General features: G+C 39.3%; 1 protein-coding gene across 3 annotated transcripts in view; it reads left to right on the forward strand.

Annotated features, from left to right (window-relative positions):
* Positions 1 to 3177: 3177 nt before the first annotated feature.
* Positions 3178 to 25967, forward strand: part of CDKL5 (cyclin dependent kinase like 5) — a 131007-nt gene continuing 108217 nt past the window's right edge. For all 3 annotated transcript variants that reach the window (XM_066176895.1, XM_066176896.1, XM_066176897.1), the window contains exon 1: positions 3178 to 3245. The gene's annotated coding sequence lies outside the window, so the exon portion shown is untranslated. The remainder of the gene's footprint in view (positions 3246 to 25967) is intronic.

The following is a 25967-nucleotide window of genomic DNA, read 5'->3' on the forward strand; positions in this document are numbered from 1 at the left end:
CATACCTCACTAAACTAATGCTCGTTACTCAGTGTTCTCTTGTCTCTCACATCCAGTTACATCTATGTCAAACTTATTCCTACTTGGCTCTTAGTGTCAGTGAAAATACAGATGCAATGGGTCAGCAGGTCTCTCCTTCCAGGCTATATGACCTGGTTGGCCACCAAACCAGGAGCCGTCTTTGCACCCCGCTGATGTGGTGACTCACAGGGGCTCCAGAGAAGTAGGACACCTGTAGGATTTGTCACTTCTCACTATTTCCAGCAGAACAGATCAGACTGCTCTGATCTGCACTGGAGGGCCAGCCTGACACTCAGCCAGCTAGTCTGTGGGACCAAAAAGGGAAGTCAAGGCAATCTGCTTGCTGCCTTCAGGTGTTTGTCTCTGGCCTTGATCACTCCAGAATCCCTTTAGAAGTTCCTAAAGAAAACACTTAGGTAGCCCTTGGGAAACTTGGGTGTTTTCCCTTTTTTAAACAGGAAGTTTGTCTGAAAAAAGGTATCTTGTTATGAATGAGACCTGCTGCTTATTTGTATTCAGTCATATATGCTTGCTTCACCTGGTAAAACTTTCTTTTCGTATATTGTGTTTCAGTGACTTTGTGGAATGTAGTCGAGCTTGCCAAAACAAAACCTCTATACTAGATATGAGTGTCAGTAAAAAAGGGTTTGGCCTCCACATCATGCCTGATTTTAAGGGTTCACATTAGAAAATTCCATCTTTATAACTGAGTTAAATTAGCCTTAAACTTTCGGAGAAACAACGAAGATCTGTTGTATTCTAACATTTCTGTTACAACCACAGGATGAGGGCAAAAAATACGATGATGAATATGAAAGTAACCTAGAAGACAAGTGAGCTGTGGTGTTTGATTTCAGACATGTAAATTACGGACTGCTGTCTGTAGTCAAGCTCCTCAAGGTTAAAGTTTACAAGAAAGGATTTTATCTTGTCTATCAAATAACAAACATATTTCTCTCTCACACACCTTCCAAAAGTAGACAGATCTCAGTTAAAGGAGTAACAATGTCATGCTAGTTCATGAACCTGGTTGCCTGTGAGAAGTACTGTAAGAAAAATAAATTTATTTTGTGTATGTTGTAAGAAAAAATCTCTCAGCTCTGATTTTGCAATCACAGCGGTTCTCTATATGATTTCTTACAAAAACTCTATGTATGCTACATTTCTTACAAGCTGGCCTCATATTAAAATGACAAGATACACTGAGAGAAAAAAGAAAGTTCTCATTGCTAACATATGTTATTGGAAGTTCACAGATTTATTTTTAGTCATTAAACCACTACTCATTTATCTTAATTTTAAACTTGCAGCACCACTGCCTTCTATCCTGGAATCTGCTGCAGGTGTAGGGAGATTAATAAGGACCCACAAAAGCCATTGACAATATCTGAAACAGTAGCAGTGGTAGCACATTTTTTACTTCAGTTCAAGTTATCCTTACAGCTGTGCATGATGTGATGTACTCCTGACACAAGAATATGGGATGATCCATAGATGAACTGGGAGTTCTGGCAGACTTTTAAGCATCAAAGTTTTTAAGTATCGATTGACTGCCAGCTGTGAACCAGGAATCAGGTCTTTCAGATGTTACATTAGAACCCCCCTGGGACCTTCCTTCTGAACTACAAAGCCCCGAATCTTCAACTACACTGGTAAGAACCAAGGTCTAGCAGACCTGTAGAGTGCAACCGTTGGTGCTGAGGGCCTGATCTTTAAGCTGTACTCACCTCAAGGATTCCTGGTGTTTGACTAGTTCACTTTGAGTCCCACCCAGGGCTCATTTGTGGCTGGAATGTATTAGTTTAGCTTTATACAAAAGGATCTATTTCATGCACTCCAACACCACACCACATTCTGAATTACAGCACTGTTAGCAGAAATGATGACAGCATTTACTTCAAAACTGCATCCCTGATCCAAACTAAAACACTTCAGTGCCCCAAGGCTCATGAAGCAGTCTGTGTGGAACAACAAACCAAAATGAGATGCCTGATTTTTATGCGCTGCAATGCCTTAAATTCTGCTATCTGTCTGTGCAGATTTTTCTAGTGTACATATCCTTAAAGAAGAAATTTACTTTTGGTAGCAATACTCAACCATTGCTGAATTCTGCGGCATGTTATGTCCATTGGGCTTCATAACATTTTTCTAATTTAAATAATCATTGAAGCATACTAAGAAAATGGGAGTCGAGTTCAAGCATCCATAACTTGCAGAGCTACATTTTGCCGTGATGCATCTGATATTCGATGTCTGCTGGAAAGTGGCTTTTAGTTTAAAACTGTTATTATGTGTGAGCAAAGCAAAAAGGTGAAAGCCTTACAGGCGCCAGCAAGAGGTTCTGAAAGCCCAGATTAGAGTTTTGTAAAAAAGTGATGGAGAAATGCTTAAGGGCTGGAGGCATTTTCACCGCGTCAGGAGCTGATGTGTGAGGGAAAAAAAAGAAAAAAAAAAAAAAAAGAAAGAAAGAAAGAAAAAAAGGAGATACTGACTTTTAACATCCCCGCTCCCCTTCTTTCCAGCCGCTCTCCTCTCCACCCATCCAGCATAAGCAGCACCAGCTGCTCCTACGGCGCTTCTCCCGCCTCCCCGCCCCGCACTCGGGTGACAAACGGCTCTGCGTGCCGGAGGCGGGGACCAGTTTCCATGCCAAAAAAAGGAAAAAGAAATTAAAAAAAAAAAATAAAAAGAGGAAGCCCATCCGTTCCGCGGAATCCCCCGCACGAAAAGCCCCCTGCCCCCTCCCTGTCAGGGAGGGACACATATCTCAGAGCCGTGTCCTGCTGCCGGGGACCGGCCCCCCGCCCCTCCACCTGCGGAGGTGTCCCCCTGTCCCCCATGACCGGACCTGCCCCCGGGACCGCCGAGGGCGACCCCCGGGACCGCGACCCCCGCGACCGCACCGCCTCCCGCGCCCGCTGCGCGGCAGCTGCGCCTCGACCGAACCGGCCCCGACCGGGGCGGTGCCGCGGGGGCGGTGCCAGGGGCGGGAAGATGGGCCCATGGCGAGCTGCTATTGGTCAAGGCGGGCGTGGGCGCGGTCTGGCGCCCGCTTGCTCCTCTGCTATTGGTGAGCGGATACGTCAGTGCGGGCCGGGGGTGGGTCCTACGGCCAGCGGGGTCGGCTGAGCGCGGCGGGCGGGGGAGCGCAGCGAGGGGGCGGCGGCGGCGGGCGGGGAAGTGCCAGCGGGCGCATCGAGAGCAGCGGCAGCGCCGGAGCGCAGGTAGGGGAGCCGCGCCGGGAGCTCGCCCCGTGTCCTCCGCCGCCCTCACCTGTCACCGCCCCGCTGCCGGGCTTTGCCGCTGCTGCGGCGAGTCAGCCCCGCGCCTCGCCCCTTTCCTCGGCTCCCTGTCCGTCTCCTCTCCTCCCCGGCCAGCCGCGATTCCCCCGCCGCCGCTGGCAGCCGCCTGCCGCCCTCCTCCCACCCCGCCGGGGCCGCTCGGTGTCTGCGCCCCGCTCCGCTCCCAGCCCAGGTGCGCCCGAGGGGCCGGGAAGGGCCCGGGGTGAGGCTGCGGTGCCCGGCGGGGCGCGGGGTCCGCGGCCGCCCCTCTCGGGAGGGGGCAGAGCCGGCGGGCGCGGCCCGCCCTCGGTCCGGCCGGTGGTGCCCCGGGGCGGGGGGAGCGGCCGCCCGTGGGATTCCGCCCGTGGGATTCCGCCCCTGAGCCTTGTCTTGCGCGAGCTCTCCCCGCTTCCTCCCTAATGCCTTCTTCCGTCACACTGGAAGGCTTAGGGCTTTTCCTAAAAAAGATGCTCCATAGCTTATTGTGATTTGGGGGAGGCAGTGTTTCTCTGGTGGGTGGGTTTGGGGGTTTTTGTGCGGTTTTGGGTTTGTCTTTTATTTTAATCAGTCGCCCTGTTGCTGGGCTTGTGCATTGTCGGGGCCAGTTGTGAGAAAACGTACTAGTTGTTCCAAGGTAGGCAGGTGGTGATGGAGAGCATCGGAGGGGACAACACCCAGGAGAGAAGGTTGTTCCTCACCTCGAGCCGCTGGGAGGATGAGGGATGCCGGGATTCCCGTTGCTGGGCTATTCCTTGCTTCTGCTCTGAGCTTTCATCTTCTGTGTTGGTGGTTGAGCAGGGAAACCTCGGTTTCTGTCCTTGGAGTATACGGAAGGCAAAGGGATTTTTTTTCAAGCAGGGTTTTGTGTATCTGCAGCAATGCCTGTTCTAGGGCTGAAGGAGCAAGAAGCCGAGCTCCTATTCCGTTCTCTCGCTGAACGTGAGGGCTGTGCACGCTGTTGCTATCGCTGAACTACTCCAGCCTTGCTCGCAGACGATCCTCCTCCTGTCTGCATGGTGCGGTGCCGACCATGGCTGCGGCAGGTAGCAACAGCCTGCCACTGCCACGGTGAAACTGGTAATGATCGTGCATATTCCTGGGTGCTGTGCCTCGGGCAAGGGAAGCTATTACCTGACTTGTAGGTTTCTCAGGATGGTAGTACATTAGTCACGGTTACATATGGAAGAATCATTTATTACAAATACGTATTTATCTAGTAAAGCTGTGCGAGGTCTCAAATAGGCTGGAGGAGAATGTACAACAGAGGAGGGCTGGGAAAATCCATTGGCACACTGATAAACGCAGATCACAAGTGGCTCTGCAGTATTGCAGGAAAGAAGTTTAAAATTGTCCTCTTAATTTCTTTTGTTTTCTTCATGCCACTGCTGTTTTTCAGAGAGTTGCTGAGCACCACCAGCTCCCAGTGTAACGAGTGATCAAGTTGTGTGTGGCCAGCTGATAGTGGCTCCTTGGCTAGTACAATCCACAAGTCCCACTTTATTTTACTGTCTGTGTGTACACTTAAGTATTTATTTCCCAGATGTGGTGTAAGCGTGTCAAAATTTAGCATTTCAGATAGTCTTTTGGGTTTGCCTAAAACAGCATGATTATTAAGACTGTTCTTTCTTAGTGTGTGTGCTTTTAACAGCAAAAAGATCTGCAGCTGGCGAAAAAAAAGCAAGCTTTTTATAAATCATATTTGTATGTAGTAGAAGCACGAAGTGCCATTTTTAATAGGTGGATTGAATAAGAAAAGTATTGGCCTTTTCAATTGTACAGACTTAAATACTACCTCTAGTTGTGTGGGTGTTTAAAATTTCTCTCCTTTTGCTCATTTGGCAATAGGAAGGAAAATCTCCCCCTCTGTACTTCTGGCAAGATGTTCTTCAAGGAAAGATCTCTTGCCTCAAGAAGCCTCCACATTGAATAACTCTCAAGTATATGGCCTTGTTTGTCAGCATTTACCTAAAACTGTTGTATTTAGGTAATTACATCAGATTTGTGTCAGGATCTTGGTTGCCTTGGTTTAGCTCCTTAGATTTTTTCTAGCACACGGAAGAACTGGATGGCACATTACAACTGGTGAAAGACCATATTTTATAGAAGCACGAGAAAATCTAAAGCTGTAGAAATCAAGTGCTGCAAGGAGCAAATGCTATACCATATTTTAGATCTTTTAGAATTAATTTCAGTCTTAATTTCAGTTGGCGTCGGACCTGCTGTTGAAAGCAGTTATCTTTAGAAATACACATGTAAAAAAAAAATTAGCATTATGCTTGTTTTTTAACTTAATGTGGACAGTTTTAGTGAATCTGATATATAATCCTTGGTTAGTTTATGTTAAATGTTTTCTTTAACATTTTAGATAGGAATTTTATGGAAGCTGTAACTAGATATTGTTTTGATTCCTTTTGTCTGACTTTAAAATGAGAGTTGCAATAAACCTGTTAATGTTGTAGCTGATCTGCCCTGGCTTAGTTTTCAAAACTTGGTGTTGAAACAAAGAAATTGCAGATCCCTTTTAATGTTTTCATACATCCTATCAGTTTAGTTTAATAATAAGGGAGGGGGGGAATAGACTTGGAGACTTTAATACTGAAACGCATACTCTAGCTATATATGTTCCTAACAAAACTCTTGAGATTATACATTTCATAGGCCGTCTTTACCAGTGAAGCAGCTACCTGGAAGTGTAAAAAACTGTATGACCAGTACAAAGAGAGCCTCTTATAAAACAGAGGTTTGGGTTAGTCTGCTGGAAACTGTTCTTGGAGCACTGATCTAATTGACATCATGTTGCGGTATTTAAATGGTGGCTACAAAGAAGATGGAGACTCCCTTTTGCAAGCAGTCCCATGGAAAAGATGAAAGGTGATGGGTACCAGTTATTCCTGGGGATATTCCAATGGGATGTGAGAGGAAGATTTTTCATAACAGAAGCAATCAGCTGAAGGAATCATCTTCCCAGGAAACTGTTAGATTCCTCAACACTGGATACTTGTAAGACACAGCTGGAGAGGGTCCTGGGCCATCTTTGTTTAGGTTGTGCTTTTTCCAGGGAAGGTTGGGCCAAATGATCCTTGAGGTCTCTTCCAGCCTGGTGTTCTGTGAACTGTAGTCACAGGGTGGCCTTACACCAGCAGTGGTTATTTCTGTTGTTGTAGGGAGCAAGATCATGTGAGCTGGGGGAGAGCTAAGACTGGAAGTACAAGGTAGAATAACAGAATAATTTCTGCAGGCAGAAAACACCGTCTCTATATTTATTGAAAAGCCAGTTCAGGCTGTTATAAAAATAACTATTTATAATACTGACTATATATGGAAACTCTTGAAAACTGTTCACATGTAAGCACTGGGTTCACTCTCTCTCAAACGTATAACAGCAGTAGAAAAGACAGACAAGACCTAACCAACAGTTTTTCCTAGGTACTATTAAAATTCTGACTAAGATATAAGTTCTTATTTATGAAATCTCTTTCTGATTTTATGCTTATTGTGTGCGAAGTATGAACATGGGTCACGAAACAGTAATGAGAGTACCTGGAAATGTGTTGAGATGGAGGATAAATGAAGTAATTGTGAGCTATGTGCTCATCATGTGAAAGGAACAAGAATGCCTTATATTTATCATAATTTCTATTTGAGAATTTTAAAGAATTTTACTATTACCCATGAGCTAAACCTATAAACTCTAGATTATTATATTGATTTTTTCTTCAGAACATCATCATTCTGATGTTATTTCTAACATGAGAATGATGAGTGTTTGTAATATAATGAATAATAGAATTAATTTCCTGGTTCCAAATTCTGTATTTTGACTCTGATACTTTAGTATCTAGATTAAGAATTGTTTGTGCATGGTTATACCAGTGTTCTGCATCAGAAGCAGTGAGCATTAATTTTACAATATAAATTAAAACACACATTAAAACAATACGTAAACTGAGGAAATAACTGTTACAGTATCAGCCCTGTTGCTGAGTCTGTGCAGTTTCATAATATTAAATGTGGATGAAGGAAAAATGTTACAGTTCTGAATGTTCACAAGACTAATGTATTCAGCTTTTAACAATATTTTTTAAAATTTAGAACATGATAATATATTTCTTTGTCACTGGTAATGAAGATATTTTAGCATGACAAAAATAGTTCTGTTAAATATCTTGACTAAGTCACAATGAAAGAACAAAATAAATGTAAAAGGTGCTGCATGTCTTAAATTGTGTTGCTATAGAAATATTGCATATATTTTTTTCCTCCCTTCTCTGAAGCAACTGTGAGAATTTCATTGGAAATAGGTTAGCTTTCAGAGAACTTCCACGCCTGTTTCCTTTAGGCAAAGTAACTTTCAGAAATGAATGTATGGGCACTCAAGTTAGTTGTCTTCCTCTTCTTAATCATGTGACATTTGAGATGTAAGTTATGTTTAGCTGATGTGGAGTAAAAATAATCTATTGCTGTGTTATAAAATGAGGAAAATGCATATGGATTAGTTATTATATGATCACTATATATGAACTGTTAGATTCCCAGAAGCTTTTAATTCTAGCTTTAGTGTAATTAGTTTTATTTTTCTAACATTACTTCAGCAGAGATGTTTGTGTGTTCCAGCTTGGCTTCAAATTTCAACTAATACAGCCTTTTAATGTTGGAATTGCCTACTAGTGTCTTGAAATTCAATCCTTTAGTTATTTATTAACAATAATAAGATAATTTAACACTGACACTTATTTGGAGAAAAGAATATAATCTTAATGTGGTGATGTAGTTAGCATTTTCAAGAAATATTTGCCTGGCAATATTATTTAAAAAAAAAAAAAAAAAGGAAAGGGGGAGGGGGAAAAAGCCTCGAAGCATGAATCAATTTCTAACTGAATCTTCAGTATGCCAGCCACATAGAGCTCCATTATTATGGTATATTGTATCACTGTCTCTGTTAATGTGTTCTTACAGATGACTGTAGTAGTACAGATGTTGAAGGTAACACACTGCTCTGTTCAGCTGAAGGGAGGGGAGGATGTGGCTGCAAGGTTCTGTAGAATAAAATATTTATTCAACTATTAAGTATCAAAAAAAAAATTCTTGGAGCTCAAATGTGAAACCAAAACCTTTTTCTCTTCTTTCTCCTCTTCATAATTAGGTGTCAGTGTTTAAAAGTCATCCCGTATTGTAGCAATTGTGCATTTCTTAGTGAATTTGGAGAAACAGTTAACACTTAATATGATTTCTGTGTAGAAGTATGTTTTGGATGACTTCATCATCGAGTTCACAGAAGTTGGGATCCTAGAATGGATTTTTAACTGCTTACTAAATTCATGGTTCTCTGGGATTGCTGTCTGGTGTAGAAACATCCGGAGTTTCCCAGTGTGTTTAGTTTACTTTGAGTTAGTGCTTATGAAGTGAGCAACGCCTCAGGTGTGAAGTCCCACTTTATATGCAGAGTAAGTGAATGTACATCATTGAGTGCTTTTCATTCTCATCACTTCCTAACTTTGAGAGGGTAGATCCTTCTGTTTGGCCTGCATGTGATATTCTGGGTAATATTTTAACTTTTTAAACCAATCTGATTTCATGGCTGCAAAATAACTGCCAGCTTTTAGGCTTTGTACTTCTATATATTTATCTTTAAAGCACAGAATCTTTTGAATTAAACTTGATAGCACAGTAAATTTGTGTTTATAAGCTTACTGCTTGCTGCTATGTTTCCTAAATTTAAGAAAGTCATATTTATTTTTTGTGTATTTTTCATGTAATTCGCTTCTCAAAAGCTCCCTGTGTTTGTCTCAGCATCAACACTGTGCTGGTGTTGGTAGTGCAGAAGGTCAAGTGTGCCCTGAGTGCTGGGGGCTCGTGATGCCTGGTGGTGTGTGCTGCTCTTCTTCTGTCCTCTCCCTTTTCATCTGGGTGCATTTCTAGGTGATGGTGAAGTGGATTGTGTTCTGGTGGGAGATTTATAGTAGACAAACTTCAAAAGTCTGCTGGAAGGATTAGGTATTATCCTCTGCTGGCTCTTACTCTTGCCACGCACCCTGAGATTTGTTGCATCTTGCATGTTGCAGCATATCGTGTTAATTGCAGGTTTGTCACAGGCATTTTCAATGAGTAAGCGTGGTGTAGTTTCATCATTCTGCATCTTTCAAGATGGGTTGTTTTGGTTTTTGAGGGGTTGGTTGGTTTTGTGTTGGTTTTTGATTGTTTTTGTAGGATGCATTTTTGGTTATTACCTGAAATTTTAATAGCAGAACTGTGGTGCATGAAAGGTGGGTTCATGTCATAGTCAGCCATTCCTGAAGCTCTTCTTGTCAGACCTTTTACACTTACTCTATAAATTCCTGTTAACCTTCTGTGTTCGATAGAACTTTCCAGTAGCTAAAAACTAATTGCAGAGAAAATTTCCTTTTCTGTTTTTTATTTTGAATACTTGGCAGTATTTTGTTTATTCCTTGGAGTCACTTCAGCCCTCTCTACAAATATTTGTGCACATGGTGAGTTCAGCATGTGTTTAACTTCAGCTGCATTGCTTATACAGGAGTGTATGCAGGATTAAGGCCCATCGGACTTTGTGACCCCTTTCAGAGGTGAAGAAATCTTAAAGTTGTCAAAACAAATAGCAGCCTGTATAGTATATGAAACTGTTTTTAACACATCTTAATTGATTTTTCAAATTTATGTTCTTCAAAGTAGTTGGTAGGCCTACTGGAAGCTCTTCAGTGTTTTTTGTGTTGTGTAAATATAAATGTAATGATGATGAACAGGAGATGGGCATCGGTTTATAATACATTACGACAAGTTTGCTTTTTATGTTATATACCATTTGAGATGAAAAATGGTTTATTGTGCCTATGGGTTGGGTTATTTATATATTGGATTATTCATCCAAAAGTTAAAGCTGTTTGTTAGTCAAAAACTAGGCAATTGTCCTAACAATGACAGTAGCTGTTACTAATTTTCAGTTGTGAACCTCAGAACATACACTGCTTTATAATTATAACCTTTTTCATTGCAAGATGGGTGTTTACTGAAAGAAGGATGAATCTATTAATAAATATAGAATACTCCCTCTCCAACTTTCTACTGCTGTTTTTACTAGGATTGCGTAGGGTATTTTGAAGTGATAATTAACATCAGTGATGGAAAAGGGCCCTCAGGAGGTTTTCTAGGTAGACCTTCTGCTCAGAAGCAGTATTTTCTTAAAAGTATGTTTATTCCTAAAATGTCAGTTGGAAGAAGTCGTGTGAAATTAAATTTTTTTTCTTTTTCCAGGGAATACACACTTGCCTGCTCAGCTCGTTTTAATGACACTGTTGCATTTTTTTCTCTTGAGCACTTAAAAAGAGAATTCTAACTAAAACAAAACAAATGTCTCGGGTGCAAGCAGGATTTTTCCCCCCCCTCTTCTCTTGCCTCTGATCTGCCTCTGTTTTTGATTCTACTCTTGATCTACCACATCCACAATGTTGCCATCAGGTTGTTTGCTTAACCTCTGCAAAAGTGTTTCCAGTCTTCCTTGCCTTGCATGTCGGACAAGGATGGAGTATTCCCAAATCCACCACTCCAGACATGTACACACAGTATGCTGTTACCTACCTACATCTGTAACGTTTTTCAAAAAAAACCAAAGAAACCCCCAAATCCCCTGACCTCAACTCATCCTTTTATGAAAACACCTACAATGAATCTGTTCTGGCTTCAAAAGTTTCGTGCTTTAAAAACTTGAGTCTACCTTATGGACCTCTTCACACTTTCCTGATCCATCTGTTCATCTAGCGCAGCTTCTTCTCTATCCCTTCACACAATCTTAGGCTGTTGAGATGCAAGACGCCTTTGCAGATCCTTTAATTGGTAGTAGTCTTTATTTTTACTTCTCTACTTTTTTTTGTATTTCTTGAAAAACAAAACAGACCCCCCCCCCACCCTGAAAAAAAAAAAAAAAGAAAAAAAATGGACAGCCTGAGAAAAACCCTACCCTGAAAGGTCGTGCTTTCTTTCTCCTTTCCTTGCTGGCATTATTATTTCAAAGGATGTTTCAAATTACATGCCATTATAATGTTTTTATGCAACCATTCTTTTTCTCCTTAACTGTGAAATCTTGTTTGGGTACAGCTTGTGTTTGAAGGCAGTTATTTATGGAGCACTGTGGCTGTACATCGTGATGTACAGTCAGTAATGTGTTGATCCAGTAAGTCTACAGACTAAAGCTACTACTTTATGCAGTATAGCCCATTATAAAACAGAAAACCTCAAAGTGGGGAGTGGCTAGTGCTGATGAAATGCTTTGTGGAACAGGTGGGAATTCAAAGTTTTATTTTAGTTTGAGGGAAGGTTGCTTATGCAATTGTTCCATCTGTCCATCCATCTGTCCATTAGCCTGTCCTCCCACCCTGCCAGTAACTTCTGAACTGCTTGCCCAATTCCTAGTTGACTTTGGCAGAGGGGCCGTGTTCCCTAGCCCTTGCATTCATCTACAGGTCTGACAGAAACAGGCAGATGGTTAGAGAAGAGATTGGGCAAGAAATGGGGAACCCCAGTCTGTGTGAGTGTGGCTGCCTGTAGTAATAACCACCAGGGCATTTGGTGCCTTTTGCTAGGCCAGAGTGCACGGGGAAGGTCGGATGGAAAGTGGGAGAGTCGTGATGCTGCTGCAGTAGGTTATTGCATGTGCATGATGGGAGGGAGGTCACAGGGGTGATAACTGGAGGATGTTATTCTAGGTGAGAAGCAGGGGCATGTGTTCTCATGGATGGTCATGGGACCCAGAGTTACTGTGGGAGACCCGTCTGATGGTCTAACTTAGGTTTTTAAAGAATTTCCTGTCTTTGATGGAATTGGGGAAAGAGCTGCTTGGCTTAGACCCATCACTAAGAGCAAGGAGGAATAGGTGGCATAGAAAACATCATCTGATGTATGTGGGCAAGAGGTTGGGCATATCCCATAAAGTCAGTGACAGAAATATGAACTTGATGAAGGAAGAAGACTGTCAGCCAGCCAGGAGGAACTGCAAACATAGAACCTCATATATAGAAATGAGGGGGATTAGAGAGAAAAGAGGTGCTGTAGCACAGCAAATCAAACTGAAATAATTGATGTATTTCTTGAAAAAATCAAAGAGCTCAAATGATTTTTTCAGCTTAGGATTTAAAGAAATCTGTAGCTTCAGTGCAACAAATGTGTTACTTGACTCTCTTTAAAAACTTTACTACTGGTATAAATAAAAACAGATTTCAGAATGAAGGTGACAGTGTGGGATGCCCACACTAATAGTAACTAAACAGTCTTTTCAGAAGGTGAACCGTGACTCTGCTTTTCCCAGGCAAATAGCTATTCCTGTCATTTGGAGATCATTAAATCTGTTTCAGTAAATTCTATACACATTGATGTTTTAGTTGCCTAAAGCTCTGTGAGTGAACAACATATCTGGAAAAAAAAAAAAAAGCATGGGTTTCCATCTATTAACCTAGTTGTTTTTCAGTTGCTTCTGCTGACTCAATAATATTACGTGATGTAACTCACAGAAAAAAAATCCATGTATATTTTTAATTAATGTATTTGAAACTTAAGATTGTTTTAACTCTAAGTTTGGATGCTTGGAGATGGATGTTTGGTGGTTTTTTTCTTCTGAGATAAATCACATTTGTTTATGTAAATCACTGTAAAATACAGTGACTAAAATTGTATTGCAGATAATATGTATGGATGAGGGGAGGTGGGAAGATACTTGTATTAAGGTCAAAGTCTGCTCGCCTTTGATCGTACAAAGTACTGAATAGCCCTGGGAGGTTTGGAGGCCTATCCTGTATTTTTCCATACCAGTAAAATGGGTGACCTTTTGTTTGACTGTTCCAGTTATAGTCACTTAAAATAACATTTGAGCTATTGTTGGCTATTTCACTGAGAATGGAAGGCAGATGAAGCTTGTTATCTCACTGCTCTTCAAAGAAATTAACAAAGAGGAGGTATGCTGTCTTTAAAGAATTAGTCCACATAAAGCTTCAATGCTAGTGAGAAGAGATTGTTCAGTTATTGAAAAAATAAATAAACAGTTTACACTAGCAAGTTTACTTTCCCACTTTAAAATCAATGAGTAATTTTTAAAAAACCTAGTCCTTACATCTTTTTAATAGCTCATATTCTAAAAGAATTTGTTAAGAACACTTGTAATTTTGTGACTATCAAAGTATTGTGGAATATTTCTTGCTCACTTTCTGATATTTTGATTTTTTTTTTAATCTCTTTGTAACTTGCGAGGTGCAGAAATAGTTACAACATATCAGTTCCCACCAAATTGCCAAGTCCCATGCACTTTTAGCAATCCAAACTCATTCTGATCCCCTAATTTGGGGAATGACTTTTAATATTGAATATACAAGGTTGATGGTGTAGGGGATGAAAGTATTGTAATGAATGCATGGATGTAATGCATGAAAATAAGAATGTGTTTTTCTGCATTAAATAGGAAGGTGTTAGTCTCAAAGGGCTGTAAGGGCAGAAGGATGGGACCCCCAGCTAATTGCTGCTTCTGGAAGTTGCTGTACAGATGAATGACTGTAGCGGTGTGACCTGACCACTTCCACTTTCTACAACCTGTTGTGAATATAACTAATACTTAGAAAGGGAAATATGATATATTTCCTACCCTTAAAGCTGATTTTGTGTACAGTGCTGAGAATGAAATAGTGGAAGCTGGGTTGCAGTAGTGAAATGGAAGCAGGAATGAAAGCGAGACTATTGTGTTGGGCAAATTTACAGATCTTTCATCTGCTGTGGAGCCCTGGCATTGAAAGAGCCATGTGTTGGGTAATCTGTGTGCATTATTTTGCAATTATAATTGCATTATGTGATGGAGAAGGGTCTGGTACAAGGCTGTGGTGAGAAGCTGCCCCTGTGGATCAGGCTCCCAGTGGCCTGGAGTGCGCCTGCTCGAGGTGGACCACAGGTGTACATTGTGCCACTGTATAATTCAAGTATGGCATTATACTGTGGATAGCAGTCCTTGTGCTATGTTGCTAATATTTGAGAGGATATGTTGTGCTAAGGATTTAAACTGGAGAGCTGCAGATTCAGTTTGATGTTTAAAGTGTGGGATTTGACAGCTCAGTATGGAACATATATATTTGTACAATGTTAATTTACATTTTTAAAAATCATTTCATGGTTCATTCATATCTCTTGGGATGAAATCCAGTCCACCAGTGAAGCTGAAATAATTAGATCTTATTTGAGGTGCAATGACAGATAAAGATTTAAATGGACCTCTAGGATCAATTACATTTGTGTGATACATGGTAAATTTTCTCCTAACTTCCTTTTCCTTCTCTAATAGACTTTGCCATTTTATTGAGGAACTGCAGGACAGATTAAATTACATATGGCTGACTGTGGTGGTGAAGTTCTCTGCTGTAAATAAGAAATAATTTTTAACATGATGGGAATTGCTTCATGTCTACAAGTGCCTGGTAGTTACATAGAACAAGATATTGTTCTAACTTAGATGTTTGGCATGGTACTGCAGTAAAAGTGGCATCATAGTCTGCTTTCACCTGAAGTTTGAATCTGTAAGGAAAATCATGAAAGCTGAGATCACTTTCAACATTTGATAACCCTTCTTTTGTCTAGTTCCATGTTGCAAGCAATAGCACAGGGATATTATTTGCAGTGTAGTGTGTGCTCACATTTAGTGAGTCCGTAGGGCTACTAGTAGAACAGTAAATGGTGCTGAGCACCTAAGTATCCGTAAGCTAGATAATGTCCTGTGATGTGTGCTTTAAGATTGATTTTATGAGTACAAAAATGTACAAAATACACTGTCGATGCGCTACAGTTTTATTATAAATCAAGCTGTTAAACTGTTACAAGAATCAGATTATTTTTAATTACAGAATGCCTTAATGGAATATTTAAGTAAGAAATAATTCCATGCTAAGAGCTTATTTTCTCCTGGTTGCTTCTGTTTGTTTGTTTGCTTGGTGGTTGTTGTTGTTGTTTAAATATGCCTCTAAAATACATGAGCTGAAGAGAATTTTTCCAAAAGGTACATGGATTACTGAAACATGAAGAAGTGTTTTTAAATAGTGTTCAAGAAAGTCATCTGGAGTATGTACATACTGAAATACTTGAGTTTGATAAGTCGTTTTCCATTTTCTCTGATTAAATGAAGACAAGTAGACATTCTCTTCTAAATATTGTTCCTTACCAATACAGAATAAAATAATGGATGTTGTGTTTATCACTTTTATTATAACTCAAGATGTTTTCTAATACTTCCATCTGAGGAAAACAGTGCTGCCATTTAATTAGAAGCAAAAACAAAACCAAAGGAAGAGGAGAAACAGCTCAAACTAATCTAAAACTAAAAAAAGATGAAAGCAGGAGTTGATCAATTGCAATGCAGTTCCTAAGAGAAATGTAATGCTTCTGAAGGAGAAACGTATAAAGTAAGTTTCCAAATTGATTTCAAGATGCCAGTAGTGGAGCAGAAAACTGTGCATGTGCCAGTGCTAGCTATTTATGGTACAGCTGTGACTGTGGTGCTAAAAACAGGTGGAATATCAGTCAAGATAGCAATTGGACTAAATTCCAGGTGAGTAAATTCTAGGGTGCAGCCATTGACTAAGGCTTTCTTTGGTTCATTAATATGCTCCTAAAATACTGTGAACCCAGCATACCTGAATTAAAATCTAAACACTGTTAAACATACATCCTTATGATCCTTTCCTTTCATAACAGAAGAATTAGATGAAAACAGGAATTTGTCCTTTGGCGGTGAGAAACTGATTTAGTTAAAGTGTTGTGTAATTAACAGTTACTTACCTGCATTTGTTCTATGATGAAAGCTCTATATTTTCTATCAGCATTTTTGAGAGTCCATGTTTTCAAACTAGTAGTCTGAGCTTCTGTTTAGAAGTCTACTAGAATTGTGGGATATAATACACTGCCCCTGTTCCTTCAAGGAGTTTAGGTAATAAAGCATTGTGTACCGTGGTATAAATGTCTGACCAATCGTTCAATGTTATTAAGTGGAGTAAATAAAATATATTAAATTTGAAAAGAGTGGAAAAAAATAAAAATCTGTGCTGTATAAGGAGTTGTGCTGAGCATGACCTGAAAATATACTTTGGGTTCCATGAATGGGCTTATTTAATTGCCTTGTTTTGCGCATCTTCCTTTAAGAGATTTGTGAAACAAGGTGGAGAAATACAAACTGGAGCAAATCTTGTGAAAACAGATGTCTGTAGCATGCTTATGCTTCTTGGTATAAACTGTGAACATTCTGGGCTGTATCTGAAGTTGCTATGTGGTTTTCACCTTTGTTGCTTGGCTCTGATCAGGTTGGCACCTTTATTCTTTTATCCCCCACTTTTCATATGCTGTTGCTTGTAGAATTTTAAGGTAAAAAAGTGGTTAGTATTTTCTTTGGCACTTATTTGTAATGATTCTTTCAAACAGTGTAATAGTTCAAGTCGCCCTTCTACAAAATAAACAACATCATTTTCCCCAATTATCCCGTAATGGTATTAACTATCCGTCTGTTGTAAGTATTTCTTGCAGCAGAGGCACAGCTTAATGGAATCAGAGCTGAAGGATGTGAATAGCTATAGTTTTCATCGATTCTACTGGTACCAGAAGGTAGAGGTTAAGTGGAAATGAGTTTTGCTGGTGCACGTACTGAGAAGACATTTTAGACAGATTTTGCAGCTTTGTCAGTGACATGAGATGGGATGTTCTGAGCACTCCTCTGTGTTCCTGCACTTGTCTCTGTACACAGGAAGTTGTTTGGAACTCCTTAATTTTCTCCTTTTTAGTAGTGGAGTTCTTGGAGCATTTAAGAACACTGAATAGAAACCAAAGATGAAAAGTTTCCCTTGGTTGTAGACTGCTTTTAAGATAGAATACTGAGGTATTCTGAGCTCTTTTATTCAGTGAAAATTGTCATTTCTCCCTAAAGTTCCAGTACTGTCCTTCACTATTGTGTCCATTTGTATTAAAGAAATTAAAGCTATTCAGCTGCATAATGCATTTGTTCTTCTAACTGGGACACAAAGCCCCACTATGATTTCAATAATATTTTTCTTTTGAAGACTTAAGGCTTGGTAGTAATTAAGTCATAATTACATAAACTTTACACCTCTGCTTTGCAGTTCGGTTATACTTATGTAAAAATAAAGAAAATAAAAAGCAAAGCAATAATTGATGAATGAGGTGATAGGATGTGGATGTACCAGGAGGGGAAGCATTGAAGCATTGCTTGTGAGACTGGGGGAGGATGGGGAAGTGTGTTGCTGTAGTATCTCTATAAACATATTTTTAAATACTATAATTCAGAAGCAGTAGGCTAACTTGCTTTTTCAACAGTGGGAAATACACCTTTAATGAGATCTGCTCTTCTGCTCTGTTTTGCAGACAGTGTAATCTCTGTAGTTTCCTGGGTTTTCCAGTGTGGGTTATTCTGTTTGATAGGTTCCTACAGTTCTGAAATTTTTGGGGGGAACTTCTGTAAATGTTGCAGGAGATTAGACAGAGGAAGGGAAAAAATTGTGGTTGGGAAAAAAATCCTGGTGAAATATCAAGATCTTTATTTCTGTGGGTTTTTTTTACCATTTAAGAACTTCATGTTTAGATGCAGTTGTGTGCTGTATCAAATAGAAAAAAGTTTCAGTCTGCCCTTCATTTACATTCATTTTCACTACAGGAAAAAAAAAGCATAAACTCAATTCAGTCCATTTCTGTTTCTCTTAAGTTTCAGGCGCTGTGTAACCCTGAAGTGAAGCCTTCCTCTTCTAATTTTTTTCCTTAAACAGCATTACATTCTTATAAATAGTCCACTTTTATGATAGAGAAATACTGTGTATATGGTTTATAAATGTAAGATGATCTTAAGAGAAGTTTTTTGTATGTTGCGTGGGATTTTAATCTTCTTGGTTTTTTCTTTCTCTGCCTACTTTTATTCCTCAAATAGGGTTTTGAAGCTCTTCAGTTGAAGTATTAAGAAAACATCTTTTGAAAATTATAGCTAACTGTGTCTTATCAATTGAACAACAACAAAAAAGGACTGAACATAATTAACTAATTGTCTTTTATTCCAGCTGATGTTCTAGGAGTTACCTTTAGATATTTGCAAGACACAGACACATTTTGAAGAATAAAAAAACTCTAGCCTTGGTATTTTTGTTTAAAGATGTGTCTGTGATAGCTTAACGATAATGGTGACAGTAATAAATTGAATTACTAAACTAGAGCTATTCCCCAAAGTCCTATTTCCTGTCAAATATCCCAGAAAACACAGAATAATGCAAGGTGTCTATCCCAAATTAACTGTTTTGAAGCTGATGCTCAAATTCTTATTTCAGATGAGACAACAATGCATTGGTCAGGTACTCTGAAAGAAGGGAACGTGCAAGAAATCATTCATTTCTGGAAGACTGATACCTATATGTAAAATTGAAACTATTTGCTAGGCTCTGCTGGTGGGTAGGAGGTGTAGGAAGTTCTACTTTGTTAGTCATCTTCTACATATGGAAGCCCTACTGTTATTCTGCTGTACTTCCTGGTGGCTAACATCTTAATATATGGTGGAATTAACCTCAACTTTTAAGGTTTTAAAGCTTATTGGTTTTTGTAAAGGTATATGTCATAAGTGGAAATCATACACATAGAAACTCGTGCTTTCTATTACTTGCCTGAGAATGAAAATTCACTGTTACTGCCTACAGGGTTTATTTTACAGCAGAAGATCATGTGACAGTGTCTTCAACATTAGTCTTTTACTCATGTTTTCTGCAATCGGGTCTGTATAATACTTGTTCATGTTGCATATTTATGGCAGGTATAAGATGTGGTAAAGAAAATACATTATTTAGGTTCAGTTCTTTTTACAAGGCATTTTGTTTTGTGGTGAGTGTAGAATTCTGTTGTTAATCATGTTTGTGTGCTAATTGATGGAAATAAATTGAAGGAGATCAGAAAATACTGAGAGTGGTAGTTCCATATTTTTCTATGCTTTTGTATAAGGTAAAGAAATGCATTCAAAGAAATGTCTTTTCCTCCTCAGGAAGACTTCCATATTGAAAAAGTTTAATTGTAACCCCTAATGAGTGTTGAGATTAATGAATCAAGTAATCTGTGCTTCTTAAACTACTGAAAACACCCTATTCAATTTCCATTCTAGTTCAATTTAAACTGATAAAATTACACTTAATAGCTACTAGATCAGTTTTAAAGTAGGGTATTTCAAAAGGCTAATGTCAAAAGGTAGTAGGGTTTTTTTGATGTTACAAATCTGAAAAAAAAAGAAAAAGGCAAATTAATTATTTGAAGGCATAAGCAGATAGTGGATGTTCTGTTTCCACTAGTAAACTTAAATGAGAATTTCACAGCATTAAAAGCTGCTCATTTTTTAATCAAGCAATTGAAAGGAAGAGAGGGAATTATTAGAATCATAAAATGTCCTGAGTTGGAATGGACCAAAAAGGATCATAGAGTCCAGCTCCTGGACCTGCACAGGACACCTCGAGAATCCAACCGTGTGCCTGAGAGTGTTGTCCGAACACTTCCCAAGCTCTGTCAGGTTCAGTGCTGTGACCACTTCCCTGGGGAGCCTGTTCCAGTGCCCAGCCACCCTCTGGTGAAGGACCTTTCCTAATATCTAATCTAAATCTCTCCAACAGAGGATTGCCGCATCCCAAGTGCAGAACCTGCACTTGCCCTTGTTCATAAGGTTGGTGGTTGCTCAGCCCTCTGATTTGGGCAAATCTCTCTACAGGGCTTCTCTGCCTTCAGAAGGCACCAGCTCCTCCCAGTTTTGTGTGATGGGCAGTCTCACTTTGTATACCTTGAATGTAAATGCACTAAGTGGGCTATTTTCCCTTCTCTCCCTGATGTCTTCAGCTCCCACAGTTCAAATTTGTCATTATAACTGGATAGCTACACTTAAACAGCATTCTGGTAAAATGAGAATAATCACTCCTGACTAGATGAAGTCATAAGAATACAGATAAGTTGCAACTGCAGCTGTAACTTAATAATTTTTGAAATTTCCAGGTTCCTGTGTTCTTTCAGACAGGTACCACTTAGCAGTGTTTCAGTATTCAATGAAAGCAGTCTGAAGACAGGGCAGAATGGAATACTTTAATTGTTCTGGACTTCATGTGAGCTATTGTGGGTGAAAAATCCTTTAGCCCTGCATTAGTTTCTCTGGCATCCTAACCTTTTCTGTTGACAAGTACCCATTTTAGGTTCTTCAAATAAGGTACATGCTTTGTGGCCTTTTAGTAATGAATGTGACATTTTTAGAAAAAAAAAATCTTGAACATATGGCTGATTTATTACTCAGTCATTTTCAATTAACTGTTGTGACTTTGGGTTAGCTACGGCAGTTTGCTTTTTTAGCTTGTTCTGTTCTGTAGAATGATATTTTTTTTGCCACTAAGTAAGGCTAATAGGTTTTGAGACCTTGAGTAACTAGTGTAATGAGCTGCCTTAGTCTGCCACAAATCAGTTTATGATCCATCCAGACATTGGTGTGTAAGGATAACATCAGATTTGAGCTAAACTAGGTTTTACATTCAAATCTGTATTTGGTAGATAATTCTTGTATTAAATTACTCTTGTTGTTACAACTCTCTTCTTGTCAACGTGGCATGATATGCTCCTTTTAGTTTCTGGGGTATTTTGTTAAATAAACATTGTTTTGTCAAAAATGTACAAAACAGGGCTGTACTGAAATCTATATCTGAGAAAGCATTATCTCTCTCGAAGACAGTGAGAACTGTACCATGTTTGGGGGCTGTGTCTGTATTGGGAGACTCTTTGGGAGAATATTAAGGGTTGTCCTTTCCTGCTTGTAGTGATCTTATTCTATACTCATTGTTACCTCCTGGCTATTGACAGAAACCAAGTGCTGGATTTGGTAGACATGTGGTCAATCAAGTGTAACTTTTTGACTATTCTTGAAAGGTTGGATCTCAGTAAAGCTCTATTTTTTTAAGCAGATGACAATACTTCATTTAGACATGCTACTGTGCCAGCAGAGCCACAAATATTTGAAATACCTATGGTCTGCAGGTCTTACTAGTGTTAATGATTTACTTTTGGTTTAAAGAAATAAGAAGCATCTAAAGATATATAGTCTCCCCCATTTCTTTTAAAGAAACTGATCCCAGGTTAATGAAAAATGCGTAATACTTTTTTTGAAGACACTGCCTGTGTTCTTTCTTAGCAGGGGTGGGTTTTTAGAAGAAGGATTTGGTAACCTAGATGTGTTGATACCTACTCTGATTCCATATTTAGCAGGTACAATTTTAGTGTCACAGATTAGGGTTTTTACTTTCTTCATTTAGAATCTGCATTGGTATCTGTGAGGAAACTTTTTGGCTTGTGTAAAGCACAAGGTGGATCTCAAGGGAAGTAGAAGAACCAGTACTAGGGGCAAATAGAGGAGGAAGAGTGATGGTATCTTTCCCTGCTCATTAATTGCAAAGTGGGTAATAAATATGCATTTGGCTTTTTTTTTTTTTTAATTAAGAGGTTTGGAAGTACTAATGTTAGGCTTTGCTTAGGCTATGAGTCTTATGCCTGGCTGTCCACTGTGTGAATTACTGGGTTTATGACGGTTTTGTTTCAAATGGGAAGATTAGGTGTTTGTTCTCATATCTCCCAAATGTTTGAATAATTGAATAGGATAGCAAGCTACTTTCCATTTTCAAATGGTGAAAGTGTATTTGCCTTAAAAAATCCTCAAGGAATTCAAGATAAGGAATTCCCTAACTGAAGTTGTTTGGCTCTTAAATGAATTTTTTTGCATACTGCATTTATAACATGGACTAAAGCAATGTGTTTTGGACACATTCATAAACTATGGGCAGATAATCATGGGAAGAGGTTTTTGCTGTTGCCTCTACCTGCTCTAGCCCAATATTGTATTGGGACCATGTGCACTAAAATAATTTTTTGGACACCATCCTGTCTTGTCAGCATCTAGCAGATGCCAAAAATTGATCACATTTTTTGACTGAGGGAATTTGGGGCTCCTGAAAACCTCAGGAACTCTGAGAAAGAGAGAACATTAAAAAATTCATTATGATGAATTAAATTGTCATGATGGAAGAACTGTAAGCAGGTCAGAGGCAATTGTTTCAATGCCATTTATACTCAGTTATGTACCTGGGGAAAGGACTGCAAATACTATCTCTCTCCCCTGATTTATATTGTTTTATTTGATGTAATATTTAATGTTTTAATAGGCACATGATACCTACAAATGGACATGCTTTTTCTCCCCAAGTCTGTGAGGAAAAGCTGTTGAGCAGTTCTTTGATATGTGGATGTAATTAGGTAGCCTTTGAATTGTACCTTGTCAGTCTAATTGTAAAAGGTACATACTGCAGGCATCAGTTTTGAAACAGAGTTAAAAAATTTAAAATTAATTTTCTTAGGGCTAGGTTTTTTACTGTTCCAGGGCTGGCTATCCCTGTTTGCTGAAATGGGAGAAGAATATTAAGAAAGGGACCTTGTAAGCAAAGAGTTTTCCTTGGAGTCTCATCCAGTATGGTGAGTAGGAGAGAGGACAGAATCCAGTCGTTCTTCCTTGATTATAGGAAACCATCCTTTCTAATTTGAACAACTATTGCTTAGTATTCTTGTACACTCTAGAGAAATCATAAGTATGGTTAGAGTTAAGCAAGCACTGAATAGGCTAAAATTGTTCCTGTGGGATTGGAAATGCATAGTCTAGTCCTTTTCAGTAACTTCTCACTGAAACCTTTTCTCTTCTTTGGTGTTCTCAGTGGTAAACTTTTCCCCATCCATTCTGCATCTCCACAGCAAATTAAGACTAAAATCCTGCAGAGAACCTGAGTCAGGGATGCATTTTTATGTTTGGTTCTAAGTGTGATGTTTTTCCTGCTTTTAGGTGTGAGATTTTGTTGCATTATATCACTGTATTCTCCTACTTGCACTCCACAGTGTTCTGTCTTGGCTTTTTAGACTTGACAGGGTTTTTTTTGTAATGCGAAGTAGAGGATAAGCAGCTAATAAATCATTTGCTATACAAATGAAACCACAAAATGAGGAGTAATCCAGTGGTGAGGCAAACACAGGTAACCTAGAATGTCTTGAAGAGTGATTTCAGGCTGTATGCAAGTTCTTCAAGGGGAGTTAAAGTTCATCTTGTATCTGTTTCATTTAATTGTCCTGAAGGAAGATGGCACAACTCATATTGATTTTTCCAATAAAGAAAGCTAGCCTGGTAAAATATTTAATTTCTGGGGCCTCTGATAGGGATTTTAAGTTAATAGCCTATTACTTTAGTATTGTTAGTGTTTTGGTGATGGGTCATTTCAAAACAAAAGTTGAAAATGCTGATCTATCCCTTGAATTCTCAGACATTTTTGTATTTCTGTTTGCTAAAGTAACTGCTACGTGACATAACAAATCGGTCAATTTAATGTAGCAAGTGTGGGGAATAAAAAAGCAAAGTTATGTATTTTTTCTTTTAAATTTCTTTTGTTAGAAAGCTATGAAGATATCTGAAAATTCAGGAAACACTTCATGTTCCATTGAAAGAGGGAACACGCAATTCACATTTTTCAAAACAGGCATCTGAGCCAAGATTAGCAATACAAAGTTTAAGAACTCTCTTAATTTAGTCACAACTGAAGGGACTATGTATGGATAACAATGTTCAGAAAACTGCTGGGTACCTTGAAATGTGGGCAGGAGCGAAGGCATATCTCAGGGCTAAAGAGGACTGTGGCAAATGAAAATGCATTAGGCATTAAATGTGGACACTATAGAACAAGAGAAGGATAATAAAATTTTGCACTCTTCTTTTGAATTTGGGCAGTTGCTTCCTGTTGTTGTGTAATACCCTCAGACGCATCATGCACTATAGTTTGAAGTAACTCCAAAGGTGTCAAAGAATCACAGTGTAGCGGAGGCTCCTTTGGTCAGTTCATGCCCACTTCTGCTTGTCCTTTCAGGGACACCTCCAGGAAGAACCTGGGTTGATCTTCTTCACAGCCTGGTGTCAGACACTTAAACACTGAGAAGATCCCCGTCTGGTCACACGTCTGAAGTCCTTGACGCCCTAGTGTAGGGTATTGGAAAGTGGCAGTACTTGCTGACTCACAAGACCACCCTGAACACTCCAGCATTCCTGGAGCTGCTGTTGCACATCTCAAGCTGAAGGCTTGTGCAGTCACAATTTGTACTGCTTCTCAGGTTTTTGATTCAAAAACTTTGACTATTTTGATTCTTAGAGCAATTTAAAAAATCTCTTCCTTTTTTTTTTTATCTTCACTAAATAAAGGTTTTTTTAAAAGTGAAAGTTCAAGATATTTGTGTTTATGAATAATTCACAAATTCCCGTAACTCTTTTCAAATAACCTTGAAAAGTTATCTGCTTCTATACATCACTGAACTGGTTGCTATACTCATTTGGTTTTCCAATTTGAAGGAAAAGAATTTTTCTGTTCTACAGCTTGAGATGAACCCTGTTAATTTTGCTTGGATTCTGCAAGTGCTTTTTTTCTCCCTCAGCCTTGAGTGAAGTTCACAGATGTTGCTCAGCAGTTCCTAATCTGATCAAACACAGTACCGTATCCTTTTCAGTCTCATGAATGCATTGTTCAGCCTGCATTTGGTTAATTATCTCTTAAGCAGTTCCTCTCTAATTCATTGGTAATCTTCTGCTTATTTTCCATTTCCATGGATTAATCTTCTGAATTAACAAAATGAAAAGAAGAACATCAGAATCTTACTGATTTGATCATGATGATGAAAGTGAATGAGAGTCCATGACAGCTAACTTTGTGCTGGTTTTTCATCTCAGAGATGTGAGTTGCTAAAGATTCTAGTCATGAAAAGCCGTGTTATTTTTTGTGAGATTGCCATGGTGATCAGGTGGGTTGTGAAGCACATTGAAGAAATAAATACCTTTTCCCAATTTATGAACTTAGAAGAAAAGGGGAATTTGGGAACTCCCATTAATCGGAAGCTGTCGGGATTTTCTGTGTCTTGCCAATACCACTCTACTGTTGGTCAGACTGCAAGGGGAGGGAGCACAGCAGCCCCAGTGTTACCCTGACAGTGTGAAATTGGCTAACTCTTGGTTGCTCCTGTTTGAGCTTATGGAGTGTCCTTAGTTTGCAGGTGCTGGTGGAGCTTGTCTGAGTAACTAGGAAATCTCTGTAGGCCTTTGCCAGTGTCTTGATTTTTATCACAGGACTTTATAGCCATTGCTGGAATTGTGGGGTTTCTCAGTGGCCATTTTTTTACCAGTTGTTCTTCTTGGCCATGTCTCCTGTACATCAGAAGTACACACAAACCAAGTAGCGTGAAGGGAACATGAGAAAAATTCTTTACACTCAGTTGAACATTTTTTATGATCTCCTCTTATTGCTATAGCAGTTGGTCCAAGAAGTCTTGGATTATGCTGTTGTTGAAATTTGCTTGTAATTATTGAGGCTGACATGCAAGGCATAATGTCTGTTTCTGCAAACCGTGGTGTATTTAAGGTGATCATTATTAGTGTGGGGTAGTACAACGGTCTATTTATCAATTGTTGCTGTTGGTACAGAAAGAACCAATTCATATTATTCTGACTGCCGCATTGGTTTAATCTGCTTAGATGGCCATTTATTCATTCAATGCTCGGCAGTTTAATCCCTA

This window comes from Chamaea fasciata, unplaced genomic scaffold (genome assembly GCF_029207755.1).
Source record: "Chamaea fasciata isolate MVZ Bird 193981 ecotype frontalis unplaced genomic scaffold, bChaFas1.0.hap1 SCAF_2, whole genome shotgun sequence".
Taxonomy (NCBI): domain Eukaryota; kingdom Metazoa; phylum Chordata; class Aves; order Passeriformes; family Sylviidae; genus Chamaea; species Chamaea fasciata.